At 48.0% G+C, this 13,985-nt stretch overlaps 1 long non-coding RNA gene across 1 annotated transcript in view; it reads right to left on the reverse strand.

Annotated features, from left to right (window-relative positions):
• Positions 1 to 849: 849 nt before the first annotated feature.
• LOC115099278 overlaps positions 850 to 13,985 on the reverse strand; it is a 29,644-nt gene continuing 16,508 nt past the window's right edge. Inside the window, exons 2-3 of the long non-coding RNA XR_003858729.1 lie at positions 4,376 to 4,450; positions 850 to 3,171 (exon numbers count right to left, since the gene is read on the reverse strand). This is a non-coding gene — a long non-coding RNA (uncharacterized LOC115099278). The remainder of the gene's footprint in view (positions 3,172 to 4,375; positions 4,451 to 13,985) is intronic.

The raw sequence follows: 13,985 nt of genomic DNA on the forward strand, positions 1-13,985 counted from the left end.
TAATTTTTGTTGTAATAAATGCTGGTAAATTCCCTGGAAAAATAAAGCTAAAACCTGAAACTGAAGGTCTCTGTGTATCCTGGATCAGAAAAGGGCGGTGGGCGAGGGGCAGTGTGATTCATCCCTGCACTGTAATCGCAGCACACGTCTGGCGTGCTCCACACCTAGGAAAGCCCAGGAAACAATGACTTATTAGCAATCAAACTGAAGGACAATTATTCTCATAAGTTAACTTTTACTTGGTAACTTAAACATATGAATTTCATATTAAAAAAAAAAAAAAAAGGTAAATGTTCGTTTTGCATCGTAAAGCAAAACAGAATTATTAAAAGTACAGAGTTAAGTGTGCAAGGAACATACATATTTGTTTTAAGGAATCTGGGCTCATCTTCTCATGAGAATTTAATTATATATTAAAACCAATTTAGAAAACATATGTATATGTGAGTGTATGTGTGTATATATATATATATTTATACACACATGTACACACACACATATATATATATATATGTGTGTGTGTACACACATTTTCTGGTGAAGCTTCCCATCCTACACGTGTGTTAAATCAGAGCCCTGCAGTCGTGGTCTATTTGCATCCCAAATCGTTAATGCATTCCCTGGAGCCCGTTCTTCACGTGGGAAGGCACTCGCTAATTATCGGCTCTGGATCTCACAGCAGCTTACAAAAGCCCACAGAGATAAAAGTAAGATTAAAGAAGATATTTTTTTCCCATCTCTCCAATGGCCTGGACCCTTCTTTCAATATTTGATGTCAGATATTTCTTACAGGAAGGATGGGGTCCTCAAATGTTCTCATAGGAATTCTGTTTTGAAAGGAGATGGGAGTGGATGCAAAAGTCTTATTCAATCTGAGAACGTGTACAACTGTACCACAGTGTAACACAAAGAAGCAACAAACTCAGAGGTTTTAGGGATATCATTAAAAAAAGCAGGCCTGTTTAACTGGCACTCAAACAAATTAACCCCCTACATAGTCCATTAATGGACTCCCAAAATGCTGACCAGAAGGAAAAGCAATCAACAAGTAAGTCGCCTAGCAGAAAAACAGAGCAAACGTTAGATATAAAGCAGCCCTGTTCTGTGTTTCGGAACTGGCGCTAAGGGAATGAAAAGAGGTGTTAGCAAAGTGAATTAGCAACAGGAATTGAGTAGTAAATTATTCATTTACTCTAGGGATGACCAAGGTATCTGAACCCTGCCTTGACCTCCTTGAGGTTGGTTAATCGTTCCTCAGATTGAGGTCTTGACTTGGGTTTTTTCCTCTTCCCTCTATTTTGACTCTGTGTCACTTTCAGTAATAGGGGGTAGTGAGAGGGAGACGTCAATCCATGGGCGAGGTTTCCATCTGTTTCCAAACCCTTCTGTAAGCATGTTAAAAAAACGTTCTTTGGACTCCAGCCTTGTTTGACCTAGAATCGGACAGGTGCATGCAGGAGTGGTTCAGCTGGGATTCGAGTCGATTGTGTAAGGGGGGGTTCAAATCTCTTCTGGCTGAGTCTATTTCAGAAATAAAATCTGGCACAGCACGTAAGTAAGCTTATAGCACTGCAAACCCAGCCAAACATATTTAACGTAGTAAAGATGCAGACAATGCTGAAGAGCGATTGTCCATTCCTGTCCTTGTCGTATTCTACTAAAACCAGGGGGTAGATCCACTGAAAGTAGGTCCACCATAACTTTAATAATACATTCTGTAAAAGCTTTCCCTTTTGTTTTTATTTGAAAAGTCTTCTGGTACTATGCCTCATCGTTATGCGCCCTGGTATAACACTTTCTGGCGTGGGACACAGAATCCAGAGAAAAAAAATCATCTGCCCAGGAATCAGTGAAGCCGTGAGAGGAAAGCCAAGCTCATCCCTTATTCCCCCTTTCATAGGTTAACCCGGTAGGCGTCAGCTCTGAAAAATATCAGAGCTCTAGGAAATGCTCAGGTATTTGGAGATATTCATAACGTGTCATGTTTCTGCTAAATGTCTGTGCAAGACTGACTTGGGTGGAAGGGGTGGAGAGCAGGATATCTGTTTCGGGTCCTTACAGGGCCCCCACACCTCTGAATTCTGCAGGTTCTCGTATCAGACCTGTTACCCATTTCTTTCAATCTGCAGTTCCTCCTCAGATCACGATGTGTTTCTTCCCAAACAGGATTCTGGCAGGTCACATCCCATTAGCTTGTCTTAAGTAGGAGTCGGTGCTCCACTAGCAATGATGTCATGCAGACCTTTTCTTCTACATAAAACTAATAACGCTAATAACCTGTGCTTTACAGAATGAGGTTGTGCCTTATCTGAGCATGCAACCAGATGGAGCCGGTCCAGAGGGCAGCTGCTAAAATGGTCAAATGGTCTTCAGTATAAAGCACACGGGGATAGACTTAAACAAAAAAAAATCTAAACATGCATATCCTGGAGGAAAAGGGGGAGATATATAGAGACATTTAAACAGCAACAAGGAATAATGCACAGGAGGGGATTTCAATCGACAGAAAGGAGGCTCTAGGAGGAGAGGGTCCATGGGATGAGGGTGAAAGGGTCAGGGGATGAGGGGGTATCTAAGGAAATATTCTTACGGAGAGAGTGCTGGACGCATAGCACAGCTTCTTGGGGAGGTGATGGAGATAAAATGCAAGGAAACGCATGAGACAAGCACAGCGGATCTCTGAGGGAGAGGAAGGGACTGCTGTAAACCTGAGCGGGAAGATGCGGACAGGCAGACCGGATGGGCCGTGGTGTTTTTATTTGCCCTCATGTTCTAAGCTTCTATTAATTGTAACATTCATTCACTTTCCCAGCCTTGTGGGTGTCGTCAATGTTATCCTCCCATCAGTCAACAGCATGCAGTAGTTTAGTCTTCCTCTTCCATATCCTTTGCAGCCATTTATGGCTTTATAATTACTTATAAAGCACAGAATAAAATCCAAGCTTACCACCACCAACACCACACAGAATCAACAGGGATCAGATATGTTTGAAGTGACTCCATGGGGTGGTTGATGATGAAACAAATCAGAAAGGGAGGCAAGGAAACGCATGGGAAGCTCCCTGTCTGGTGGGACATCACATTCTCCCTCTCCTCTCCTTCCAGAGTGGGCGATGCTTTCGGAGATTTAGGTGGCACAGGGTCCAGATTCTCCGGCAAGTGCTGATGTTTCTGGAGGCACCATGTGTGTAGCCATAAAAAAAACAAGACATGTGGTCCGAATTAAAAAAAAACCAAAAAACAACTCTGAAAATTAATAACTAGAAGAAGTTTGCTTGAAATATGAACAGATCTGAACGTATGTCTGCTTTTTCCCGTTGTATCCAGAAATCCTTCATTAAAATCCGATGTTCAGGAACCTACTTAGATTTTCTGCACCGGGCTGTGGCTAAGTCATCAGTTTACGTCGGGATTTCTACATCAGAGCTTCCTTTCCTAGCATTGACTGATATAACAGCCCGGGGCTACTGACAGCCACTGGCTGCAGTCCTCAGCTGTGTCATTTGGGGGAAATCAAGAAGCCCGAGTGCCCAGCCCATTAAACACATGCAGGTGCATTTTCAAAGGAGTCACGCGTGTAAGTGTAACATACCTAGCATAGCAATTTTCAAAAACCATTTATGCACATAAAGTGCGCGCGCATACGCGTGATTATCCTATGGACAATTCATGGCAGATATTGTAGTGATTTTCAAAAAAGCCACTTTTAAAAATGTAAATGCTTTTTGAAAAACAGGCCCTTAGCCTGCACATTTAGTGGGCATGCTAAATGGGGGGCCTATGATTTATCATGGATGATACCTGTGGCTATATCAGGCATGCGTGTCCCTACTCAGGTAACTCTCCTTCCAGGGGCTCTGGGCTTTTTCAGGGGCTATCAGTTGGAGGGGGTGTGCAGGCAAACAAATCCTTCATTTCGTTTCCCACGTGTTTGTATCATTTGCATGCCATGTTACAGTCAATGGGAGCCTCAGAGCGTTAACAGGAATGAAAGGCACAAACGCTCCCATGAATTTTCCTCCCTGCTGCGGGAGCCCAGTAGTTCTCTTAACCACAGTAAAAGAGAAAAAAGATAATCCATGAAGACCTGTTTCGTAAAACAGAATGTTTTTGGTTTTTTTACATCAGACCTGACCACAGTGCATTCCCTCATTAGGAAAATAAGCCAGCAGCCCTTGCTGAATCATTAGCTGACTTGCTCTGTGTACAGAGCAAATGGGACTCTATTTCAGCTTTTATTCGGTATTTTTGACCGCTCTTCTTTTCTCTCTCCTACTATTTTCCCCCAACCCTGCAGAGGCCCCAGGACTATTCTTCCCCTCCAGCCTCCCCTGATACATTTCCTCAGAAGAAAGGTTGAAACAGGAGAACCGACCTGGTCTCAGGCAAGCAACTTCTCCAGGGCTTTAGGGACAGGTCTGAGGCCTTCTGTCGCGCATGCTGGGCCATCCTCACCAAAGAGAAGGAAGAAAACAAATTGAAAACTTAAGTAAGCACCAAGTAATCAGTGTTTTTTAAATTTCTTCTTTACTATCTCCAATTGCATATTAAAGTATTAACGTTAGATATGAGCCGTATAGCAGTTTTCCAACCAACATATAAGCCAAAATCAACACATTAGTTCTCTTATCGAAAATGACGGCACATCTATAATATATTATCTATACCAATCAACTTCTATCTACATTTGTGCCTTTTTGTAAACCGTTGTGATGGTGAACTAATTAACGACGGCACAGAAGAGTTTTTAAAATAAATAAATAAAGTGCCCAGAGCTTCTTTCCTCTCCCGGGCTCTAGTGGGGGAGTGGGCGAGACAGGGCCCAAATTGTCACACGTGCTCCCGCAGCTGCTCCTTCCTCCTGAAAGGAGACCCGGCTCGGATAGGATTATCCTTCAGGGCTGATGTCACGTGTGGCATTAGTAATGGCCCTAGGGGGGAAGGGAGCAGAACTGGCCTCTGTCTCCAGCAGTGGGACCCAGAATGACCCACCCAGTGCCCTCCGCTCTTCCAGTCCTCCTGCAGTGTGGGGCAGTGCCCACCACACCTGCTGCTGCCACGTGCAGCCGTGCCCCTCACCTCACTGGTTCTAGAGAGGGGAGGAGACGTAAATCCTAAAGCAATGCAAACTATAATGGGCAATTTCCTTCCTCCCTCTGACCAGTAACAGTTGTTGGTTGGTTCCACTGCTTTACCTATTGCACGTGGAGCTGGTGTGCATTTTTTTTGATGGATGGATGGATGGGTGAGTCCTAGGTCTGGCACCAGGCCTCAGGATTTGCACCCTCCCCTGCCAGGCAGGGCAGCTGCCTCACTGCTGGCCCTGCTTTCCTAGGGCCCTGGCTCACCGAGGAGCACAATACAGAGCCCAGCTTCTCTTCACTCCCGCTCCCCCCCCCCCCCCCCAAAAGAAGGAGTGGGCACATAGCACCAAGCTTGGTTCCTCCCTTCCCTTCTTCCTCCCTCTGCTGGTAGGAGGAGGAGGAGGTGGTGCTTAACGAACAGACTGCCTCATGGTTCATGTGGTGAGATAGGAAGCTGACATTCCTCCTGTTGGCGGAAGGAATGGGAGAAGAGGAGCTTGGTGCTGTATCCGTGCCTTCTGCTGGAGGAGCCAGTCTCCATCACTGCTCTTCCTCTGGCCAGCTAATTGTGTAATGCCGCCCCCTCTGGAGATGCCGCTCCATGCAAGGGCACCGTTTGCACAGTGGATCACTCCAGCCCAGATCAGTAATAGGAGAACAGAGAAACAATCCTGAGCAATTTATGAAACCAGCAGTTTCAAAATGGTATATGATGAAAATCTGCAATTAGGACCATAGCCCTGTGGCTACGGGCCAGGAGGCCAGTAAGCAAATCTCCTATCCATTGAAAGGTGCAGGAGATGTCTGCCATCATGGGAGTGAGCCCTGGCTGGCACGGAGGGGAGTGGTCTTGGATGAGGGTTCCCTTCCTGTCTTCTGCCAGCAAGGGGGGGAGACCATTGATGATGAGGAGTAATATTCCTTGGGAGATGGAGGGGCAGCTTGCTCAAAGTCCTTTCCCACCCAGTCTAGAAACGTTTGCAGTAATTAACAGAAGACAGACAGAGGTGGTAAATGAAAAGGGAGTGCAGTGCAGTCACACACGGAGAAATGTGATAAAGCAATTTGAAAGAGTAATAAATGCGTCCTTCCCTGGCTGTGAATGACATTGGGGAGGAGGTGTGGCAATCTTTATCAAAGCAATTTAAACAGCACCGGAGAGGTGAGGCACGAACTGCATACATTTAGTAAAACAGGACCCGAGCAGGCTTTATTAGATGCATAGAGGAGAGAACGTGACCAGGAGCTGTGAAACACACACAGTCTCTGCCTGTGCAAAATGTAACCCTACAGCGCAAGGAGACGCAGCTCGGTTTTGCATATTTAACGGGAACCCAGTTTTTAAATGCCACCTTTGGGGATTTCTTGCCTTCTCCCTCCTCTGTCTGCAGTCCTCCCTCCGCCAAAGGCAGCACCGAGCCTCTCCCGCTCGCCTCCTCTTCTTCTCCCCACTCACCACCAGGCGCAGCGCCTGACAGAGGCTCCACGGGCGTTTCCCCTGCCTCCCTTGTTCCTCTTTCAGACATCCAGCTTCTCTCGCTTCTCCATAGGGGTCATCTCCACCTGCCATCCCATCCTCAGGGCCTTCCTTCTGCTCCGTCTTACATAAGAGATGCGGGGCCTGGCCTCTTGTAACCAGAAGGCCCACCTTTTATAGCATCATGACAGCAGAGCAACGCAAGGCCTCGTCTGCGAGGAGACCGCCCACCCTTTAAGGCAGTTCTATTCAGCTGCCTTATTTTTTCAGAAGAGAATCTACTGCACTTCCTTGAAATTGTCAGATTGTGGTATTTATCTATTTGTTTTAGGTACACTGAAGGGCCGACGGACGCACAGCACATGGGTGAGCTGCTCTAGAAATGCTTTTAAGCTTTTGTAACCCCCCTGTACGCCAGGGGGTCACCTTCCCAGCCTCAGGGAGCACTGCAGTTACTACCCCCAGGTGGGGGGAATACATCTCCAGGGGCAGGACTACCTGCAGGGCCCGGTACCAGGCCGAGGACACGCCACGCACACAAAAACCACTCTCCAGACTCGAGTTGTGCTCCAAATAATAGTTTACTGAAGAGTCTTCCAAATCAAACACAGTGACAGTCCAGGCAGATGCAGAAATGAAACAGAATAACAGTTCCAGAAAACCTTTAACTCTTCTTATAGCACCTCTCCTTAAATAACAGTTTCTTCTTACAGCAGCACAGGGTCTCTGGTTACTTTGCTTCTCTCCCCTCACTCTTTTGCACAGCCTAACATTGGTTAGCAAAACAGTTACTCACGGGAACGTCCTGCTCAGCTCAAGGGAAACCCCTTCTGGTGCAGCCTCGGGATCCTCCGAGCCCCAACGCAAGCTCCCTCTGGCACAGCCTGGCTCCCTGCTCCAGATGAGTTCCTGCCCCAGTTGAGCGCAGGGTCTTATCTTTCAACTTCCAGGCTCTGTCGCACCCTCTGCTGCTCCTTCTCCATTGGCCTCTGGGGATTTGGAGAGGAGAAAATCCCTGCCCACATCTTGGATGAGGATCACAGCTCCTTCCCTTGCACATTGGAGCAGCCCCAGGCACAGGGTGGGGGTTTTGTCACTTCTGCTCAATGGCCGAGCCCCTCGAAGGTTGGGGCGCTCCCTTGCCTGTCAAGAAGGGTTGGGTAACACCTAACACCCGCGGTCAGAACCTCGCTCCACCTTCTTTCACAAGTATTCCACAAAAACAAGGTACTCAATTTTGGGAATCAACAGGCCGCAGCTTTATTAACAGACATTTACAAGATAAACCAGCGGTTATCCACCACCCGCCAGCAAGATGGCCGACTGCGGGCCACCTGGCCAAGTCCTATTTAGGCAGCAGCATCCCGCCACCTAAAAACCAGGCCCCTGCCACCGGCCAGCAAGGAGCCAAGCCCAGCAGAACCAATTGCCCGACGGGTATTGCTCCAGCCAGTTGATGGCCCCAAACTGGCTACCCGTCGAGCCACCGTCTAGCACTAACGAGGCTCGGGTGAACCCCCCCCCCCCCCCCTGCCGCTGCGACAGCCACCAACTCGCACGTGTACGAAACAGCGGAAGGGCGGGAGGGAGGGTCGCCGCTCGGCCGAGATCTCCGGGAAGAAGGGGGGGACCCCCTCTCCTCGCCGGAAATCCCCTCCCCTTTTTTCCCGGCTGCTGGTACTCCCCACGGCGCCCACCAACAGGTCAGCTCCGCCACGGGAGTATTTGAATTGAAATTCCCCTTTCCCCTCGCGGCCCCCCGCCCGCGCCGGAGCGCGTCTGCCGCACGTGTTAGCGCCGGGGAGCCCGACACTACGGTGGAACGGCCCCTTCCATTCTCACACATAGAGCACCCAGAGCGCTGGAGTATTTCTGCACCGGCTCCAGAGGTCCTCAGCATCCTGCACGCCTCCAGCAGATGTTACACACTATTTAAAACCGTTCACCTTGATCTCACCATAAAACCTGTTAGCACTGTTAACTTCCATTCACAGGCGCACCTGGAATATTTGGCACCCCCCCCCCCCCCCCCATATATATATTTTTAAAATGTCCTAAACATCGATAAAATATTTCAAAACAGCAGACACATCAAATAACATATCTCGCCCTCCCCCCCACCCCCCTTAGCACTCCTCTGCTTCTATAGACTTTTGTGGCCTGGGTGCCACCCTTTGCTTGCGGAAGATTCATAGAAACAGGCTGGAAGAAGTGGACAATGATCTTTAGAAGGCACACACGATATCAGTGACTTGTTAAAACCTGCAGTATTTACTCTGATAGTTTAGTGTATGTAACCCCTGTGGTTGTCCAAGGGCCCAGCATTCAATCAAGGGATGCAGAATGTTCTCTTATTCTGTTCCAGGATTCCCTGTAGGAGGGGAATATTATTCTCCAAGGTCCCGAGTGTTGTATCACAGCTGCACACTGCCAGGCCGATACAGTACGGTGCGCTCCAGCGGAGCGCACTGTTAACCCACGGTTGGACGCGTGTTTTCGACGCGCCAGCTTTACCCCTTATTCAGTAAGGGGCCGAAAACGCACGTCAGCCCCCCCCCCCCCCCCGAAACTAATAGCGCCCGCAACATAGAAATGCATGTTGATGGCCCTATTAGGTATTCCCGCGCGATATAGAAAGTAAAATGTGCAGCCAAGCCGCACATTTTACTTTCAGAAATTAGCTCCTACCCAAAAGTACACTCTGACTTAATATCATGGCGATATTAAGTCGGAGGTCCCAAAGTAAAAAATAATTAAAATTTAAAAAATTAAAATCAGCCCGCAGCTCGCGGGTTGAAAACTGGACGTTCAATTTTGCCGGCGTCCGGTTTCTGAACCCGTGGCTGTCAGCAGGTCCGAGAACCAACGCCGGCAAAATTGAGCGTCGGCTGTCAAACCCGCTGACAGCCGCCGCTCCTGTCCAAAAAGGAGGCGCTAGGGACGCACTAGGATCCCTAGCGCCTTCTTTTACCGCGGGCCCCAATTAGCATAATTTTATTTACTGTATCACGCGCACAGGACACTGGCCTGTGTGCACGCCGGGAGAGAGGCGGGCGCTCGCCCGTTATCCCGCGTTTCTTTCTGTATCGGCCTGTGCATTAGCAACAATCATGCTGGAGGCCAGACTGTGGTTGCAACATAACTTTACTGCTGGAATAAAGTGAACATCATTGATATGTCCAATTGGCAAACAGCTCTTTACTTCAACTGCAAGTTTTCTCTATAAATCTGTGACTCTGGGCTTCTTTTAAAATATTCCCCCATCCAGTCTCAATCCCTCCAGCCTTAGGATGGTCTGCTTTGGTTCACTAGTTATCGCAATTCAATTCCCAGTTTTCTCATACCTTACTTGACATGTCTTGAATACACAACTGCAGCTTCTCCAAACCTCTCCAACACTTTTGGTACCTGCATGGACCCTTGCAATCCTCTTCCAAACTATTTTAGTAATATTTCAAGTGCTTAACCCCGGCGTGATACCACTGTATTCCCCTCTCGCCTTCTACAGGAGCGCTCAGGGGGTGTTCCAGGCTCGCTAACAGTTCCGTGGTTGAGGGTCGAATTCCCCAAGCTGAAGGAATCCACAAGGACCCGTACTAGAAGCCCATGAAATGTGGAAAGGGTGAGTAAAAAAAAAACCCAAAACTTCCTTAACTGAAATAAGGAAAAGGAGAATGAAATAGGAGCTTAAACAAAACACTTCCACCTCCTCCAAAATGGAAGTAAAAATCCACACTGACCGCAGCAGGCTACGCTATTTAAAGTGGAGGAGCCATTACCATAACAGCGGCCTACAAGGGGGAGCTGAACCCCAGCTGGCTTGCTCCTAACACTAGCACTCGGCCTATATGAGTTTGAGAAGAACTAGAAAGGTCTTAGTAAGGGACCTTACATGTACATCAGCATAAGATTACCCTGATGTCACTTTAATATAGTGGTCCTGTGGAAGTGGGCTACCGACTTACGTGCATGTCATCTGACCTCAGACATCGCGCACTAGCGGCCATTTTGAAACATCGGCAGTGACCTCAGACTTTTGAGTAAACATGACAAGATCATCCATCACAAGCAGGCGTAAACGATAACAACCACAGTTTGTTTATTTTTAGGGAAATCCATGCAAGCCTGACAGGGGGGGGGGGGGTGTTAAAGCAGGACTGGATCAGACCTGCCCTGAAAAAAAAAATGCAGCCAGCTGCCAACCTTGATCAAGAACCATTTTTCGAAGTGAAAAAAAAAAAAACCATGAAGCCCTGAGCTTCTTTCAGTAAATAAAAGCGGGACAGGAAGACGATCCTCAAGAATATGGCTCGGCCATCCGTGAGCAGTGCTTTTGAATTGTGATTGCTTGCTGTGGCTGCCTCTGTCTCCACTTTCACACCCCCCCCCAGAGGGAACAGGGCCTGCTGGAAGGCCTTACCGAGGGAGGGGCCGTCCCCCAGGGCATTCGCTCTGAAATTAAAGTTACAGTATAGCCTTTTCCATTACGTTTTGTGATGTAAGCTGGTGAATCGGACGATAATTTCACAAAAACCAGTCTTCCCCTGCATTCCTATTAAATGTGGACTGTCAGAATTTGGATTCCCCCCCCCCCCCCATCTGCTTTTTTTTTCTCATCCGTTATCAGGCACCTTTCCAGACGTGGCCGTCACTGCCCTGGCCTGGATAATAAGATTGATAACTGCACGCGGTCGCCTCCTGCAGGGCGCACATGGGAATCCCCCTTTTGGGCGAGCAGCGCTGTACCATCCCGTCGTCATTCTTCCTCTGCAACGTTTGCTGGCAGAGCTCACAGCGTCACCGCAGACGCACAAGGACACACCGCGGGAAAATTGGTGCGAAAGAGAATTTCAGTCTGCTGGCAATTTTGTACCGTGCTTCGTTAATGGAAACTGTTTTAAATAATTCAACTTTTGCGCTTAAACGTCTGCTGGCAGGTGGGCTATGAGGTTAAAGGGGGAGCCTAGTTTCTATAAATGAGACACCGCTGGTTTCGTTATACCTTTAAAATGGTATTTGTCAAAGATGAAGCATTCATTAAGATTATCTCTTCTGGTTCACAGGACTCAGGGATGGCATACACGGGCCCAGAGAGATTCTACTAAACTGTGTGACGTTATCTTCCTAGACCAGGCACTAGGGATTAACAGTCTTTCAGCAAGATATAGTCTAGAGTGTGGTTCTTGCACTTTCATTATAACAAAATCCGCTGAAGTAAGAGCTGTTTAACACATCATAATGCACATTTAATGGGATGAGCTACACTTCAGGCCTGCCCCTGACCCCTAGGCCAGGGACACCCTGCTCACAGTCTGTTTATAAGAAACACGTCAGTGCCACATGACTGACAGCTCTGCAGCCCTCCTCTGGTTCTCATCGTCTTGTCACCCTGGCTGTCCGTCCCCCCGCCAGGTCGTGCAGCTTTAGCTTCTCCTACTCCATTCCCAGGCCACTCTCCTTTTGCTCTCCAGGCTGTCTCGTTTCAGCAGCAAACTCGGGCCTTCACTCTGGGGCTGTCTGCAGGCCCACCTTTTCTAATCCCCTGATTACTGATGTCTGTCTGCTGGCTAGAGGCGGAGTCAGGAGGTGCTCCAGCCCCACCTACTTTCCTGGACCCTCCACCTCTTGGGATTCAACAAAATGCTCAGCTTTATGTCTCCCTAAGGGCCAGTTTCAGCTACGCCAACACATCCCCTGGATTCTTCCAGGTGACAGGGCTAGAGCCTGCTAGCCCTGTCACCCCCGCCAGCTGCCCGTCTAGGGTTCAGATAACGGCTGCAGTCACTTTTAATAACCTTGGGTACCAGGATTTCAAAAATGTTGGTAAAATCTTGAGGTTCCATGGCATGGATATATTTGAATGCACATTGAGCACCTCCTATAAGGCGTTTCCTGAGAGCCAAGCACTTAAGGATGCTATACTGAAGCTATTATGCAATGATGGGCCCTACAGTGAGATTTAATGTTTTTAGAAGAGACAGAGCTTGCTAGGTAGGATCAGGTGTGCTTGGAAAGAAGGACATTTGGATTTTATTATATTTCTCTCTTTTCCTCTCCTGAAACAAGTGAAATACTGCCGTGACGTTCAGTGGCACAGACTGCAGAACATAAGAAAATGCCATACTGGGTCAGCCAAGGGTCCATCAAGCCCAGCATCCTGTTTCCAACAGTGGCCAATCCAGGCCATAAGAAACCTGGCAAGTACCCACAAAACTAAGTCCATTCCATGTAACCATTGCTAATGGCAGTGGCTATTCTCTAAGTGAACTTAATAGCAGGGTAATGGACTTCTCCTCCAAGAACTTATCCAGCCCTTTTTAAACACAGCTATACTAACTGCACTAACACATCCTCTGGCAACAAATTCCAGAGTTTAATTGTGCGTTGAGTAAAAAAGAACTTTCTCCGATTAGTTTTAAATGTGCCACATGCTAACTTCATGAGATGCCCCCTAGTCTTTCTATTATCCGAAAGAGTAAATAACCGATTCACATCTACCCGTTCTAGACCTCTCATGATTTTAAACACCTCTATCATATTCCCCCTCAGCTGTCTCTTCTCCAAGCGACATGTGAAGTGTAACTTACTTTTCTTGCAGCCCTCCTCCAGAGACGCACCGCAGCTCCCCTGCCTCCCGGGGACAGCGGCGGCGAAAAGACAGCACGGGCCCTCTGACACGATCACTCCAGCTGCAGCCACTTCTCATGCGTGCATTCAGCCTGTGCGTGCAATTGGCCGCTCAAGGCGTGACGTCACTACGTGTATAAACGATCTATACAGAAAAGCGCTCTGTACAGTAAAAAACGATCTATACAGTAAAAGCACTCTATACAGTAAAATGGATTGCGCGGGCCTAACCCTTCTCGGACACGGCTTGCATTTGCAAGCTATTTAAATACAGTATCGAGCGGTAGGTGAGCAGGACTGTGCGTGCGGCAAACGTGGGTGCGCCCGGCACTAACACAGCTCTTCCTACCGCTCCTTACTGTATCGGCCCGAAAGTAAGTTAGAGGAATGTGCCCACTTTGCCACAGCAGCCCCATCGGAGGCTGCTGCTATGGTTTGCTCCTGTTTCTGTATCAGTTAGTGGTTTCCCAACCATTTGACGGCCAAGGCACATTATATAAACAAACAAATGTGTGGCACACCAGCCTCCACAGAAAACTTGACATGCTATACTGGGTCAGACCAAAGGTCCATCAAGCCCTGTATCCTGTGTCCAACAGGGGGCAAGCCAAGTCACAAGTACCTGGCAAGTACCCAAACATTAAATAGATCCCAAGCTACAATTCCTTAATAGCAATTTATGGATTTTTCCTCTAGGAACATATCCAAACCTTTTTTAAACCCAGTTACACTAACTGCCATAACCACATCCTCTGGCAATGAATTCCAGAGCTTACTATGCGCTGAGTGAAAAAGGA

This window comes from Rhinatrema bivittatum, chromosome 9, assembly GCF_901001135.1.
Source record: "Rhinatrema bivittatum chromosome 9, aRhiBiv1.1, whole genome shotgun sequence".
NCBI classification, from domain to species: Eukaryota; Metazoa; Chordata; class Amphibia; order Gymnophiona; family Rhinatrematidae; genus Rhinatrema; species Rhinatrema bivittatum.